We start from the raw sequence: 17,864 nt of genomic DNA on the forward strand, positions 1-17,864 counted from the left end.
AATTATACGCCCCCTTTAGCTGTGGGGAAGAATTTGCCAACAGAATCCAACATTTCAACCTTTGGAGGAAACTTAAATGTAAGTGCCTGTGTGCCACGATACATCTGCTTTTGTGATAACCCGATGAAAATGGAGTTCCATTTTGCTCACAGAAATTAAGGAGTCTATTCAGAAAGCATGCCTCAAAGATGGCCGACTGGAGCTGAGAGTGGAGGTGGGCCAGGGAACCGCAGAAGATGGGGGCGAGCTTTTCCTCAGAAAATAGTCCCTTCCACACGGAGTAACTGTGAAGCCCCCACTTTTGATGCGGCAAGTCATTGAGCGAGAGGGTGTTTGATGGTGCAGGGCTGTAGGCTGAGGAGCCCCCACACGCATCCCAGGGCTGGCATGAAAAATGGAGATAACGCCTCTGCCATTAGCCAACATCCATTGTTTTATTTTCACAGCCTAGCAGCTACCTGCCTCAAAACTGATTCTCACAGAATTTGATTCTCATATTCTCTTTCCCTGCCCTTCACCTGACATTTATTTCAGCATAAATAAATGCAGCTTGAGGCTGCCTATTAAATATCACCCTAACAAAAACAAAGAACTCACCTTCATGTGTAGAGTATGTGTGTTAATAAACCGTAAGGCAGGGTTGAATGACAGTAATGGTCAATTTTAAATATATTTTCATTTTATAATAATGATTACGTTGTAACTGAAAATAACATAGGGAGGGGGAGCCAAAGAAAGAACACGCAAATACATGGACAATACATTTTGAAGAACTTCTTCTCAGGGGGGAAGAAAACCTATCGGGATGGATACGGTGGGATCCTTTTGTAAGTCCATGTTTTCCTTTGTCTCATATTTTCTATATTTAATGTTATTAGACCACCATTAAGTCTGGACCAAGAGCATTTGTCAACAGTTGAAGTCATTTTCTCTTTGGCCACAGCTGCAGTTTGAAGTTATTCATGATGACCCCGTACTCAAAGGGCAGCAATAAAGTGACCTTCACCATCCAAGAATCTATTCAAACAACTAATATACATGTTAAGTGGAAACCAGGACAGATGGCAATATCAGCCCCAGAGTTCTTTGTCATTTTTGGAGACTGGTATTCAGTTCTAGTCTAGATGGTGCATTAGCTCCAAAAAAATCTCTTCACTGTAATAATCAATGTTCTAGGAGACCAAGGAGCTCCATACATGGTTTTCTGTTAGAATATCAAAGAATATTTAATATCTCACAATATTTGGAGACATCTGCATGGGACAAATACAGAAAATTGGTACGATTGGTAGAGGCTTATGTATATGAAGAGGTTGAAAAGAATTATACATGGTGATGATTCCTTCACTTGGCAGATATTTATAAAGGACTTTCTAAGTGCCAAGCACGGCACTCTCTGACGAGGATGCCATGGTGACCAAAGTAGTTATAGTGTATTAACTACCTTCCAAGCCCTAATGAAACAACTGAAAAAGAATTCTTTTAAAGGCACACGTGTATAAGGATAAAAGCATGGGATAGCGGACAATAGCAACAAATCGTTTAAGCTGGAAAGGGGATGTAGATGCAGAAACTGATTAAGCAAGCCCCCAAATTGCTGAATCCTAAAACCAGCAGTGGGCAAAGTCTGGAAGCAACGCAGTTTCTGCCAAAGCACTCCCAAGGGCTCAGGAAATGGCCTCTGTGTGTATCTCTCTCTGGAACTGGGAAGTGAACATGAGCCTAACCATTAGAAGACTGACTAAAAAGCAATCCTGGACACCCTCCGGATTCCTTCATTTATCCATACATTTGGAACCCGGAAGTTTTATTCCATGATTAAGACAAAACAGAGAGTCAGTGGACTTGGGACCATCAGGGGGAAGGGAGAACAGTGGTACCACGCTAAAAATAATGGATTTAAGTGAGAGTTCACATATGGAATGTTGAGATCTACAGCCTTCTTCCTCACTGGACTCAGAGAATCCTGGCAATCAGATTTCTGCAGGAGAGATATTTGAAGAGTATTGGGGGAATTTGGTCAGTGTAGAAATGAAAAACCAAAGGATAAAAAGATTAGGGATCAGGGACTCCTTAAGGGAACAGCCTAGCTGGGTCACCCTAGAATAATGAGCATATTTGACCAATTTCCGTATGCTCACAAGTTCTTTACTCATAATTGTGAGTAGACAACGGTGGATTGATGCATGTTTTATGGAAGGTATCTACTTTGACATACAGACCAAAAACAGATGGTAATACCTGGCAGGAAGCAGAGACTAAGAGAAAGACAAGATTTTGCTTCATTGTAATGAGGAGAGTGTGCTTATAAGACAGGCACATTCAGAGAACAACAAAAAATATGCCTGAAAGTTAAAAATATAATAGCAGACATGATTAAAATAAAAGATTGGAAGATAACATTGAGGCATTTTCCCAGCAAAGACAGCAAAAAGGTTAAAGAGATGAATAATAGGTGAGAAGGTTTTTTTAAATTAGTCTAAGGATTCTACTTCTGGATAACAAGAATTCCTCAGTATGAGAAAAAAATTACATGAAGGAAAAAAATCATCAAAAGAATATTCTCAGAATTCACATGAGTTTCCCTACTGAGAGGGTCATGGAATGCCCAGGACGGTAAATAAAAATAAACCACACTCATTGAGACGTCTTACAACACTGGGGACAAAGAAAATACCTAAGAAATTCTGTAGCAAAAGTATAAATTTCATAGATTGGAGAATGTACCCGAATAGTATCAGACCTCTCTCAACAGCAATACTGGGCAGCTAGAGGAGAGTAAATGCCTTCAAAAATGAGGAGAATCATTTCTAATCTAGAATCTATACCCAGTGGCCCTGCTGATTATTTGTTAGGATAGACATACCTCACAATAGCATACTTTTTAAATATATAAGATTCAGAAAACTCTTGCTTTCACAATAAACCTATGGAGGATGTACTTCACCAAAAAAGAGAGAAACCAAGAAAGTAGGATATAAAGGATTTAGAGAATCAGGAAACATAAACTATAATCCAAAAGAGAGCTTTGGAAATTCCAGGGTAACATCTGTGCAGCAACTAGTTTAGAATGCAACCAGGCAGAAGGCTCCAAGCCATTTCTCCAAAAAGAGGAAAATTTACAGAAAACCTAATATATTTAAACATATGGAGAGATTTAAACAACTAGAAAAGAGGATTGAAAGAGTGATAAATTATTTGAAACCAACTGAACAAGATAATTATGAACTCAGAGTGGGGATTAGTGCAAATGGTGGGCACGAAAATTGTATACTCCATGACTCAGCTGAGAATATATAATAATACATAATAACGATTCATTGGTAATTCTCATAACAATCACCGTTGGTCTGTGTTGGGAGAATGGGCTCACAGACAGACTTCATGTGTTAAGAGTTTGTGTAGTAAGCGTAGCTAGCAGGGGAGTGTGAAGGGGGAACTTCTCTTCCAAGAGGGAACTCAGTATTCAATGTCTAAAACTGAAAACTCGAGAAAAAGTAATATGAGCATGATATTTACAAAAATAGTCAAAAATGCCAAAATATTCAGCTGGAAGAATTGAAAGTAGTTGTTTCAGGGGAGATGAAAATGGCATTGGAGTGTGCAAGGAGCAGCTGTTTTCCCTAACAAGCCCCATAAAGTGGCCTCTTTAAGATAGGTTCATTGTTACCTTGAAAAAATAAAGAGCAAATTAAAAAAAAAAAAAAGGCTAGTCGTAGAATTTTCTTGGGATTTACAGCCTAAAGAGGGATATGATATAATTATTACATAGATATGTAACTATAACTACCAGTTGTGCGAAATGCTGTGACTGAAATGTCTTGTTTAATCTTGTGTGAACACTGAAAGAATGAGAAGGCGCCCATTCTTAATGAGGAAGGTACCAACCCCAGTAGTTGGTGAAAGATCATTATGAGTAATGAACTTCAGAGAAGAGTAGGGAACCATCAAATGTGGCTTCTGTTGGGCTGGGGTAACTAACTGTGAGATGCTACCTGGAGCGCTCTATTTAATAATGGCAAGGTCAGCCACTGTTACCATGTGAAGGATCATATTCGCCTGGAATAACCTTCCCTAGTTGCTCTGTTCATGGAGGTTAACTTTAGGACCCTAGTAATGGAAATAACCACCTGGGGTCACCGACCAGGAGAACCTGTTAGGACATCAGAGCTCATCTGTTCTTAACTTTATCCTCTCCTTTTGCAGCCAGGAAGACTCAGGCCCCAGAAGGTTTAGCAGTCTGCCCCAGGTCTCAAAACCCACTTAATTCCAGAGCCAAAGCAAGAATTCGGATCTCCAAGTACCTTATCTAGAACTCTTCTCTACAATTATAGAAAAACATATAGATTGACCTGTTAGAGAAGCTGAAATTAAATGAAACTAATTATCATAGTGTTGCCCAACAACAGAAAACTTCATATTCTTTGTTCAATGATGAAAGAAAACATTACAAAAAATAATTACTTTCTCTATTTGAATTTTTCATTATTGTCTAAATTTAGTACCTGATAGCAGCTTAGGGATGATCAATCTCTTCTTTGTAAAATAAAAAATGTAAACTTTATATTCATCAGTAATGAGGTGAAAATCTAATGGCGATAACTTGTTACAATAGTTCCAAGAAATGCCTATAAAAACTGCAATATATATGACTTGCACACGTTCTCATTCAGTCTTAAATAATGGCTTTGCATTTACTGTAGCTGATCATATGTAGAAAACATACTATGTATCTTAAATTTTAATTATGTTAGTGAAACATATAAAAAAGTATCTCCCCTCCAGAGGAACCTTATAATTCAAGACAGCATGTGCACAACATGCACACACACACACACACACACATAATCAGACCCTGGAGTTCCCTGAAAAAAAGAATGATCAGAGTCAGGAGATCCATTTTCACAAAAAGAAAGCTCTTTTTTAAAATGTTCACATGGCTGCACCAGAACCCTGACATTTTAGTCATGTCTACGCTAGTCAAATCTACAACAGCATTTTGAAATCTTGGTGTGGATGGTGATATCACGTACTTGTACTCTAATACAGGATTCACTATCACCCCCCGCCCAGTAGAAGCTTACTACAAGTTCAGAGAACAAGACTATGGTTATCAAAGAGAGACTGTTGTAGGCTTAATTTTTTTCTTTCATGCAGTAAGGAAGCTTTGAAATAATTAGGCCCGGATATGATTTCTGATTCTAAGATCTGATTGGAAAATTCCAAGAAATACTCAGGGTGTCCCAAAGAATAGTTTACAGTTGTATTGACCCTGTGATCACTGTCCATTCAGAACAGAGATTCTCAATGATATATAGGGAAGTAGCACATCGATGTGATGACCATTAGAAATGATCAACTGGACCGCATGATATCTATGAAATTTCCCTTTGGGAATCAGGAAGTACCTATGATTGGGTAGATTTAGACAATAATTTTAAAATATATATATATATATATATATATATATATATATATATATATTTGAGAATTTTACCATGTTCTCTTTGTCGATCAGTTAGAAGGAAGGTTAGCACTCAGGTGTATGATCCCTCATCTGTGTTTTCGTCTGTAATGCTCTAGAAGGCTCTGGAAAGTTCAAGGAGCCCCCGAAGGATTATTGTTGGAAGATTGCATCAGCAGGATAACTTGAATTTGAACAGTTCTTCAAATCCAATACATATTTGACTGAGATATGCATACTTAATCTCTAGATTACTGAGGCAAATATGGCAAGAACAGAAAAGGTGACAGAAAAGTTATTTCTGTAAGTGGGAGAGTGAATCCTGTGATTGCAAGTAAGGAAATGAAATGTATTTGTTTGTTACTGTCCCAGATAGTTTAGCTCAGGGCACTTGCTATGGACTGGATTGTATCCTCTACAAATTCACAATTTGCCCCCAGTGTGACAGTATCTGAAGACAGAACTTTCAGGAGTTAAGTAAGGTTCAATGATGTTATAAGGATGAGGGTCCTAATCCAATAGGATTGGTGGCCTTACAAGAAGAGCAAGAAAGATCTCTCTCTCTCTCTCCACGTACACACACCCAGGAAAGACCACGTGAGTGCACGGTAAGAAGGCAACCCTCTACAAGCCAGGAAGAGAGGTCTCACCAGGACCTGACTGTTCTGCCATCATGACCTCAGACTTGCAGCATCCACAACTGTGAGATAACTTGTTAAGCCACTCAGTCTATGAGATTTTGTTGTGGCAGCCCGAGCTGACTAAGACAACACCACAAAAGCATACCAGAGAGATTGGAATGTTGAAGCAAAGCATGCATCAGGTACAGTGCAGGATCCCAGACCAGAGTCAGGACAGAGTTTAGATAAGACCAGGGAACAGAATAAAGACAAGACAGGGGCTGTGCATGGAGCAGAGTCTCCGACCAAGAGGCACTGAACCAAGATTTGGCATAGTGAGTAAGAGCTTCAGCTTTGAACTTAACTAGTTCAAAACTTTTTTTTTTTTTCCTCTACAATCCACAAGTTGCAGGACTTTAAGTAAGTTGTGTAACTACCTCATTCTCACTCTAGGACTTCACCACTAATCCTACAGTGGGGATAATAATGCCTTTATCACATAGCCCTTGTGAGAATTAGATGATTAGTATCTAGCAGTGTCTGGCCCAGGCTAACTCACATCTCTTTGAATTGGTAACCACATATAGTAGCCAAAGTCCGAGAATTTGGGGGTCTAAACTGGTCTGTATTCGTGTGTTCCTACTCCAGATATTTACTGCATACTTACTATCCGCCAGGCAAGATTATAGGTGCCAGAGAAAGAGCAGTGGGGGACAAAAAAAATCTACCTTCATGGTGCTTACATTCTAGAGAGTTAATGAGTCTAATGGAAAGAACCTGAAGTTGGCAGGTTCCTGAGTCCCCAGCCATGTCCCATGTGCAAAAAGGTCTTGTTCTGGGCAACTCACACAGTCCCTGGGAATGGCTTAATACATGTAAAAAGAGACAAAATGTATGTTGCCAAATAGCTTGTCACACATGTGATAAATATTGCTAATTTCTTTTTCAAAACCGCATGAAGGACTCTTGTTCGACACGCCATCTTGTAGAAAGCTATCATCACCCTCATTCTCTAAAAGCTTTTCTTCTCCTTCTCTCTTCCCTCAAAAAAGACAGGCTTTATATAAACACGGTGTTCTTGTACCAGAAAGAAGTATACTTTGATCTATCCATTGTCCCATAATGTTTCATTTGCTTTCCTGAATCTTGTTTCTAAGAAATTTTAGCTTGGCAAAAAGGAAAACATATTTTAAAACAGTTTGGGAAATTAAAGCTTTGCAATGATACTTTCTGAAAGGGGCTCCTTCATGCTGACAGCTCCCTTTCTTAATGTTTGTGGAAGTCTGTGTAAGACAGTTTGGGGAACCTCCCATTGTTGGGGTGTATGTGCGATCTACCTTTTCCATGCATCTTTCCCTCTCGATTCAGAAGGCAAGCTAAAACATGTGGACTTTGCTGCATAAATACTTGCAGAGTAGATTTTGTTTTATTTGGTACCATTTACCATTTATTTGTGGGTGTTTCACTCTTTTGTCATCCATATGCAGAGCTAATCGGAAAATAGATTTGGTTATGATAAATAAACCATTTTTGGGGGGCACCTGGGTGGCTCAGTTGGTTGAATGTCTGACTTCGGCTCAGGTCATGATCTCACAGTTCATGAGTTCGAGCCCCGCGTCAGGCTCTGTGCTGACAGCTCAGAGCCTGGAGCCTGCTTCGGATTCTGTGTCTCCCTTTCTCTCTCTGCTCCTCCCCTGCTCACACGCTGTCTCTCTCTCTTTCTCAAAAATAAATAAAGATTAAAAAAATAATAATAAAAATAAAATAAATAAATAAATAAACCTTTTTTTTGTATCTAAAAACCCATTCTCGGGGCACCTGAGTGGCTCAGTTGGTTAAGCATCTGACTCTTGATTGTGGCTCAGGTCATGATCTCCAGGTTCATAAGTTCAAGCCCCTCATTGGACTCTGCACTGACAGCCCAGAGAGCCTGCTTGGGATTCTCTCTCTGCCTCTCTCTCCCTCTCTGCCCCTCCCCCACTCACTTTCTCTCTCTCTCTCTCTCTCTCTCTCTCTCTCTCACTCACTCAAAATAAATAAAAAATAAGTAAATAAACAAAAACCCATTCTCCAAGATGCTTCTCTGCAGTAACAGTGTAGTAAAACAAGTTGTTCCTTTGTTGCTTTGGAAATGTGTCTTATTCTCCTTTATTCTTTTGCGGCAACCTGAGTTCACATATTTACAATCCAAAATCAAAAGAGCTTAGGGAAGTACTGAGATCAGCTGCTCATCATTTTATGCCTAAATAAAAGAAAGGGAAAAGTACGAGTGTTTTTGCGAAACTTCAGTGAATACCCAATTGTAGTAAATAAATAACCACTAGGAACAATGCTGAAAATAATTGGTCTGAGTCGAAAATTCTTTTCATGTTTAAACAAATTTGGGATTTCTTTTCTTCCCATGTAAATGCATACATGTACAGTTTTGCCCACTACCGAAAAGTATTGCTATTTTAGGAAGTCTCCTTCTTCTGGTTTATCACATAGATCATGGAAAGGTAGGATTTTAGAGTTTGTTGCCTCTAATTAATAAATGAATAGTGCCAAATAAAGATAGCCTTTCAAATAGCAAATAAACTCTTCTAAAGAGAAATTCTTTTATAACTAGAACCCCTTTCACAGGACTAAGTCCTTTGTTAGTCAGATAAACTCTAGAAGTGGATTTCAGAATAAAGACCTCAGTATTTGTTTTTATTCTTGTGAAAGCAATAAAGTGCTGACAAAGAGTACTATAATGTGTCACCCTAGTTAGAAATAAGTCACATTTAAGAGTGTTCTTTATTGCTGCCCTTAGCCAGGCTACCACTTTACAAAACAGCAGCAGGATGGTTACATTCATTGGAGCCCCACCTGAATACTATATACACTCTTTAAAAATGTCAGACCTTTAAGGATATTGGAGTGATTATAATACACTGCCATTATGTTCCCATTGGTTTAAGTCTGAAACATACTGAATCTAAAAGAGTAAAAGGGTATGTTTTTCCATTGCCTTTCATGCCATATTATTTCCTATAAAATTGCAACCCCATTTCAAAAGACTCAGCTATTTCAATTGTGATTTTTTTTTTAGATAATGAATGTAAACACGGTTTTGATCTATACCTGTTTCTTTAAGTCTGGATGTTAAAATGTGTAATGCTTCCCATTCAGACCACAGTAGATTTGTATTATGGTTCTGAGCACAGAAGGCACGATGGGATAGGAAGATAGAACCTTCAAGCCATGGTATAGGGCCTACTTGGCTGTGAGAAGGCAGATGTGCACAGATGACTGGAACGAAAAATGGGAAGGGGGTTTGTCGCCACATTGTCGAGCAGAAGGCATGAGACCAAGATTCTCAGCTCTGGCTGCACAATAGAATCATCTTGGAGCACACCAGTTCTTGAGAGGGGGTAGCACGTAAGTTAAAGAATTGGCACGTAGAAATAAAAATAGATTTATAACCCAGAGCCTTTCTCTATGTTTTTTAAAAAGCCTGTCCATATTCAACAATTACACCTTTCTTTGCTTTTTTGGGGGGTAGGGGGCAGGTAAGGTCTACATTTTTTACCATTTACCCCAGGTAGGCATGCAAGAAGTGCTTTGTTGCCAATCTGACTCCATTTCCAGCCACAGCCCTATGGAGTTTAGCTGAACGATGTCTATACCTGAGAGTAGGCGTGCATGTATATAATGCTCTGTGTGAATGAGAAGCAAAATTAGTTCTTTCAGAAATGTTCTCTTGGTTCTGATTAAAGATAAAAATAAAAGCTGTAAGTTTCCACAAACGCTACAAGTGTTTTTTCTTGCAATGTACCCATTTATATTTTCAACAACATTGGTTTGTCTTTCTTGAAAATGTCCTTCATTCAAGGACCACACTGCAACCGTAGATCATTTATGGATAATTTGGTAGATGACAGACATTTCAAATTACTGTGACAGGTGTTTTCGCATTGTTTTTGCTGATCTGATAAAAAGCATATTGCCAGAAAAGAGTGTGGAGAACTTAAATTCCTCAGAATCAATTTTGAAGCACCCTTTTGAAATGAGAATTGCTGTAAAGAAGCGTTTTGGAAAGAGGTGAAGGTGGGGGGAAACAGTCCTTGAGATGAAAATACAATTCAGTAAAACAATTTTACTTCTTTGATGGGGACTATATACACTGTACTTTAATTTATTCATCACTGTTATTGTCCTTGAAATTGTTTTCTGCTACCGTCCACATGATGGCCCCAGGAAGCCCAGCAGAGAGCCAAGGGAAACAATTCCACCTGTGCTCCTGGTGAACTATTTCAATATATTTGAATATATTTCAAAGTAAGAAATAAGAACTTACTAAAGAGACAAATACTGCAAGCTGAAGGCTAAAAAATACGGAGAAAGGATCTCTTTTATATATGACAGTCCATAGGTGCCGATGTTATTCTGTAAAACCCGTGACACCTGTGTTAAGTAATTTATGTAGGAATAAAAATTGTTTTATGTAACTTTTGCTGTGGAAGGTAGCATTCCATAAGTTCATCATATATTTTTTTTTTAATTTTTTTTTTTAACATTTATTTATTTTTGAGACACAGAGAGACAGAGCATGAACAGGGGAGGGTCAGAGAGATGGAGACACAGAATCTGAAACAGGCTCCAGGCTCTGAGCTGTCAGCACAGAGCCCGACGCGGGGCTCGAACTCACAGCCCTCACGGACTGCGAGATCATGACCTGAGCTGAAGTCGGCGGCTTAACCGACTGACCCACCCAGGCGCCCCCATCATATTTTTAATCTTGACTTAAGAAAAGAACTGCTATGGCCATTTTAAAAATAAGAGTTCCACTTATCTCTTTGCAAGAACTCCTTCTCTTCCTTCTGTGTCCTTCCCCTCATACCCGCCCTCCCACACCCAACTCCATCCACCCTCCCCGTTAGCCAAAGGCATTTGTGAAATATGGAGGCACTTATGTCGTGCTGTTATTTGGTTGGGGTATTCTTAATAAATGCCTCCTGTATTTAGAGGTGGTTTGAGGAGGTCAGCTAATGCAATTTCACTTTGATTACTTATTTGAATTTTGGATGCAAAGAACCCTGAACCAATTCCCTGAATTTGTCATAATCATAATTTAGTTATCCACAGCTCCTTCATTAGATTTAAGGTCCTTTCAAGAGAATATTGATTATTACAGCTCTCGATTATCTAATAACAATATTCATAAGATGCCCTCTTCTCCAGCTCCATTCCGCCTGACTCACTAATAGGTACTGGTTTCCACCGTTCTCCTTTTCCAGGCACAGCATCCCCCGAGAAGTTACCGGCTCATAATGACACAGCGATATAAAGCAAGACCTTCAGTTCTTTCAGAGGTCGTTCATTACTCTCCATAAATCCTTTCTGTCCCCTTTCAATCTACCCTCATGTTTGCCATTAGAATTCTGTATCTTAAACTCAAAACCAAGCATGGCATTCCAGATCTTACCCTTCTTGAGTGGCTCCTATTACCCACCTTGGACTTTCTGTGTAGGGAGAAATGTTATGAGAAACCCTTGAGCCAAAATGTGAAACTTGTCATTCCAGCTAGATGAAATAGTAAAATGGGAACATTAATGGTAACACATGCCAACACAAGTAAATGAATAGATCTTTTAAAGTAGTTATATTTAACAACGTGTGTTATCACCAAGAGGAAAAAAAATATATGTATTGGTCACATAGGAACTTTTCGCTCAAATAATTCATTAATCTGTTTAACAGAGGGTTTGAGAGCATCTAGAATATTCCAAACACTTGTCTAAGCAGTGGAGATTTAACAGTAAACAAGACTGACATGGAACTTATGGTCTGTTGACGATACTGACAAGTAAGGAGGCAGTGACACTCCTGTATCACAGGGACTCAGATTGGAGAGAAGAGGGTTCTACAGGATCTAGAGAAAGGATGCCGAGAGAGCGAATTGTCAGAAGAGTCTTCTGGAGGAAGGTGACATCTAAGCTGAGATTTAAAAGAAGAGAAATTAGCTGAGTTGACTGGGATAGTGATCTAGGCAAAAGAGAATCTGGCCTGTGCAGGGAAATGGAAAAGGCTCTAGAGGAATGAATGAGCAGGCGCAGGGTGGAGTAGAGACAGAAGAGGCTAGAGAGCAGTCGCGCAGGGTCCCAATCCGAGGGACACAGGATGAAGGGCAGTTTATTGCCTCGAGGTACCCTTGGGTGTGCAACTGAGGTTTTCAGTAGGCAGGGCCTGCATTGGCAAAAAACGGAGGATGATTTGATTTTGAAATTTATGACTTAGTAGGGAACTTATAATTCGGAGGTAGCTAAATCTCTTAGGATTCCTTAGCTAGTTTTCTAGAAAATTCTTTGACTTGGTTCCTGTTACATATTTACAATTCGCCGAATACTGTTGCCGTAGCTCTTTTCCTCAACATCTTAGAGTTCTATGCCTAAAACATTTTGTTGCTGAATTAAATGTTTCCTATTCTAACTACTCATCTTGAATTTCCCCACGTTTTTGCAACCAGAAATTAGTATGTTTAAAAATGCTGTGGTCTGCCATGAAGAAGTACAAAATGGCAAATATAACAGCTTATAGCATCACACCTAGAGTTGATTCTGTGCAAGTTTAATTCCCTGCGCTTGTCAAAAGTTGTTAAAACATTGCTTGCCTTTTTTGAATGTAAAATGTGGGCAGACATGTACTAATATATCAAAAAATGACACTTTGTCAAAGAGGGCTTTCATGGGAGAATGTTCTGAATAAAATGTTTTCTTTTGAAAAGAACCCGACCTGTTTAACATTCCAAAGCAAACACAAAAGAACACATAATGCCTGAACCTACTGCCAGTCACGACTGTCAGTTTCATTTCCCCTTTCATACTTTTTTTTTTTTCACATTCCAAAAAACGGTTCCTCCAAAGAATTATCAGTTTTATTCCATGATAACCCTGGTTTGAAGTAAAATAAAAGTAGCTTAGACCCTCCTCGAAATGGATTCTTTTCAGACTTCCTAGCACTTCTAATGGCATGAAGATGATATGGTTGGCTATGTCTACCGTTAGACTCTATGTAATTATATGCGAAGCAACAATTCTCTTATCTATTAGGAACACTCGCTGAGGCTAACTGTAGTTCACTGTTTGGCAGATGAAATACAGAATTAAAATCTCACACTCCTTTTCAAGGTTTTTTTCACCCCCCCAGTCATTTTAAAATCTTTTAACCTAGGGAAGATGGTAGCCAGGAATGAATGGAAAACAGATGGTATTTAAAGGCCTTAGCGGGGCGCCTGGGTGGCTCAGTCGGTTAAGCGTCCGACTTCGGCTCAGGTCATGATCTCGCGGTCCGTGAGTTCGAGCCCCGCGTCGGGCTCTGTGCTCACAGCTCGGAGTCTGGAGCCTGTTTCAGATTCTGTATCTCCCTCTCTCTGACCCTCCCCCATTCATGCTCTGTCTCTGTCTGTCTCAAAAATAAAACAAAGGTTAAAAAAAAATTTTTTTTTTTTAAAGGCCTTAGCAAGATTAACCAAGCAGACACGCCTATACGTTTACCCCTACTCATGTCTCAAATAGTACTTCCCCGTTATGATTGATTGGTGACGGAGCCCCTTCTTTGGATCTTCTGACGATTTCCGCAAGTCAGATAATGGGTGATAGTTGGAATGTTAAACTGAAAATCAATAGATAATTGGCTTTGATCACAACCTCGTATCATCTTATCTAAAGAGCAGGGATGGCTGTCTATGTTAACGCACGTCCTTGGCGGAGAAATACACTAAGTCTAGCTCTTGAGTGGGACTATCGTTCATTGTTTAGGGTACCAGGGAGAAGGGCTGAAAGAAATAGAAACAGATGGCAGTTGAGGTAATTGAGATACGGTATAGCTTGAAGGCATCCTGGAATGCCCCCTAATAGTACTAGCGTGAAAAGAAGAGAAATATTCTGCACAACTTCATTTCACATGTAAGCTGAGCCTGCTCAGAATGAAAATTCCTCAAGGGTGGAAGGAGATGCAAAAGGTTTGAGCTCGTATCAGAGCATGGCAGGAACAGATGCCCCCGCCGGAAGGGTTCATTGGAGAGTAGGAGGTCCAGGTTTTAATAAAATACTAGAAAATTCTGTGTATACTGTTATGAGCAACTGAAGATGCCTTCCTTAGAGCTCTGCGATGGCAAGTCGGGACAGTGAGGTGCAGAGCTACAGCGTGAAGTTTTGCGTCCTGCCTCCATCTCTACTGATTACGCTGACCTTGGCAGTGCCTTAGACTCCCCAAGCCTCACTTTGTTCACCTGTAAAAGGGGCCTGATGATACCGCCTCGTGAGGCATTTAAGCTAAGCCAGTGCCGACACGTATGGAGTAACTAATAAACTGTAGCGATATCATTAATGGATTTTGCACAGTTTAGCAGTGTTTCCAGCAACCACACCCCAGAGGAGAATATTCATGGATGTAGTTTCTCACTTCACCAGGAAACCCAGCTCGATAGTTATTGTGGGTGGCTAAAATTCCCTCATATTCTTGGAGCCGGGAAAAACTGTTCTACGTTACCACCTGTTCTCTTGGTTCCTAGGTATATAAATCATGTGGTGTGTTTAAACAGAAGTTAAAATCAGAACATTTCCTTGAAAACACTTTCTGGTTACAATATCAGACTGACTCAAAGAAGGTTTTCTTTTCTTTTTTTTTTTTTTTTTACACAGATCGTTAACACACTTTTGAATCATTTGCTAAACACAGTGGTTTCTCCTAAATGTATTAAAGCCAAAAGTCATTTATAAAATTTAGATCCCTTTTTAAGTTAAGACACTCGTATCCTCGACTATAGGCTATTATTACCTAAGAGGTGAAAGTGCTTATCATCTGCACAAAGGTAACGCCAATGACCTATCAATCGTGGATTCTCCTACATAGTAGTCATCCTCAATACCCTAATATAAATGGCTCACTAGCAGTTACAACCGAAACCAACAAACGATGCAAACGAATCCTGATTTATCTTAATATTCAATTTGTACAGCACTTTTTGAGCTATTTTATAAATTAATTAATTTCAAAATGGATGGAGCAGTAACACTGAGGTTTAGCTAATTATGTGTGAATTAAATATAAGCATTTAAAATAACCATTTTAATTAAATACAAGACTCAGGCAACTAATCATTAAAAGTGGAATTGGTAACTTGAGATTTATCATTCTGAAACTTACTTGCACCACATTTCTAATGAATTCTTTCCTCTACTTAAACGAAAGACAAAATGCATCTCCCCAAAGTGGCAGCTAGTAAAAGGTAACCCTTTCTTGAGTCGTTGTCTGTTTGAAATTGAATCCAAGCAAAAGAAAAAAAAAAATTTTACTTTGCTACAGTCTCTTAGATTCAAAACTGTAGTTACTATTTGCTAAACCATTTCCAGCTTGACTTATATTTTAGTCCTATAAACATCTAAGAAAAAACATAATATCTGCAATGGCATTTGTTACCGCAAAAAAAAATGGATATATTTTGTAAGAAAAAATTGTATCAAAAAATTTTTTAACATTTATTAATTTCTGAGAGACAGAGAGAGACAAAGCATGATTGGGGGGTGGAGGGGGAGCAGAGAGAGAAGGAAACACAGAATCCCAAGCAGGTTCCAGGCTCTGAGGTGTCAGTACAGAGTCCAATGTGGGACTCGAACCCACAAACTGTGAGATCATGAGCTGAAGTCGGACGCTTAACCGACAGAGCCACCCAGGTGCTGCAGAAAAAAATTATACTTTTAATAGAGGAGGCTCTGAGGAAGAAAAATCTGAATAATTTGTGATTTAATTTTTTAATGAAAATAATAATGTAGCTATATACAAACTTTATATTTGTAAGAACATAAAAATATCTTGCTATGTTCAAATTTGTCTATAGTAATTTGTATATGTTTAAAGAAAAAAACAGTGGCTACTTTTTAATGGCGCAACGTCACCGTCACTTAGCATAAACCCTGACACGTGGTAGATCTTAATAAACATTTTTAGATTGTGTACATATATTGATACATTTTACAAAATACCTTTGAAAATCGTTATATCATGCCTCCTGCGTACTCCAAATAGCAGATAAAGATGAAGCGCATCGACTTAACCTTCTGAGGGCGGTATGCTTTTCCGCTGTCCTGCGATCAATTGCTTTTCTGTATTCTGGAATTAGTATAGACATTGAGAATCTGAAAGAGAGCAATGCCTCTGCTGGCTGAGAAGGAGTGATTTAAAGGCAAGTTGGCTTGTTTTGTTCCTTGTGCTTAAATACCTGCAATTACTGATTGTCACATTTTTCTTCTGTTGCAAAAACTGAGCTAATTGAAGGCACCACCCTTAGGGGATGAGTTCTGCAGTGTAACGAATGTTGAGTGCCCTCTTGAGTTTAGCATTTTAATTATTCATAATTACAGTGATTTCTGTTTATTTGAGAACTTTGGAAATAATTCTAGTTTCTGTGGTGGAGGCTTTGTTTTGTTTTGTCTTCTGTTGAGGTCAGCAGGCCTGTGAGCATGTGAGAAGTTCTCAGAAGCAACGGAATCCAGTTTTCTGGCTAATAAGTGGACACTATTGATGTGTGCCATGTTCTGAAGTAACCGAATGTACTTTTTTCTACCAGCTCTCTGGTTTCTCTAGGACTGTTTGGCCGATGATGGGATTGTGAGGTGAAGAGCGAGCAAGGATTCTAGCAGAAGAACTAGAAAAAATATGCATGAAAGTGTGTTAATCAGAGAAGAGAATACAAGAGATTCGGTAGCTGGCTATTAGCCAAATGTATACAATTTTAAGGTCTTTTCGTCTTCTTGAAAAAGTGTGTGTGTGTGTGTGTGTGTGTGTGTGTGTGTGCGTGTGTTGCACCCTAAATACATTTGCCTACAAGGGACCCAGGTAAAGATGAATATTCTAGCCATTTTGGACAACACTAATCTTCATGTCTACTATTTGCAAATAAACATTAGTAAGAATGATGTACTGGGACTGGGCTCCTACAATCTCTTTAGATGTTATATACACTCTTATAATAGCCTGGAAAAACAAGGAAATATTACTTTAACAAAAAGAGTTTGGCACTGACAACCTGTTTTCATTGCAGTCTGTTTCATTTTCTCATCTCTTTCTCCTCCTCCTCCTCCTCCTCCTCCTCCTCCTCCTCCTTCTTCTTCTTCTTCTTCTTCTTCTTCTTCTTCTTCTTCTTCTTCTAATCTCTTAAATACAGCACTTTAGTTCTAGAGCCAAACATGCACTCTGCAGCTAGAGAATTACTCAGGTCGCCTGGTATTCTCTATTCAACTTAGGAGGAAGCAGCAATTGCTTAATATCTTCAAGTAGCTGCAAAGGTGAAAGTGATCGATATGAATAATCATCATGTTGGTGGTAAAAGCCAGTCTGGAGATACACCATGGGTAGCAGTCTTAAGAAGCATACGTTGGGGTGCCTGGGTGGCTCAGTCGGTTAAGTGTCCGACTTCGGCTCAGGTCATGATCTCACGGTCCGTGAGTTCGAGCCCCGCGTCGGGCTCTGTGCTGACAGCTCAGAGCCTGGAGCCTGTTTCAGGTTCTGTGTCTCCCTCTCTCTGACCCTCCCCCGTTCATGCTCTGTCTCTCTCTGTCTCAAAAATAAAATAAATTTTAAAAAAATTAAAAAAAAAAAAAAAAAAGAAGCATACGCTGAACCTCTCTCACCTAAAAAACCTCAGCAGCCAGATCAGAAGCAAGGTTCTGCTGCAGAAACATTATCTGAAAAGGCATGTTGGGTAGCCCCCAGTTTGTGAGACCATCTCTAATCAAAGGGAATTGACAATGACCTCT

The 17,864-nt window shown here is 39.3% G+C and overlaps 1 protein-coding gene across 2 annotated transcripts in view; it reads left to right on the forward strand.

The window, feature by feature from the left end:
• The window catches only part of HS3ST5 (heparan sulfate-glucosamine 3-sulfotransferase 5), a 151,119-nt gene that overhangs the window by 35,821 nt on the left and 97,434 nt on the right, over positions 1-17,864 (forward strand). The window lies entirely within an intron of this gene.

This window comes from Panthera pardus, unplaced genomic scaffold (assembly GCF_024362965.1).
Source record: "Panthera pardus isolate Hobbes unplaced genomic scaffold, ASM2436296v1 HiC_scaffold_17, whole genome shotgun sequence".
NCBI classification, from domain to species: Eukaryota; Metazoa; Chordata; class Mammalia; order Carnivora; family Felidae; genus Panthera; species Panthera pardus.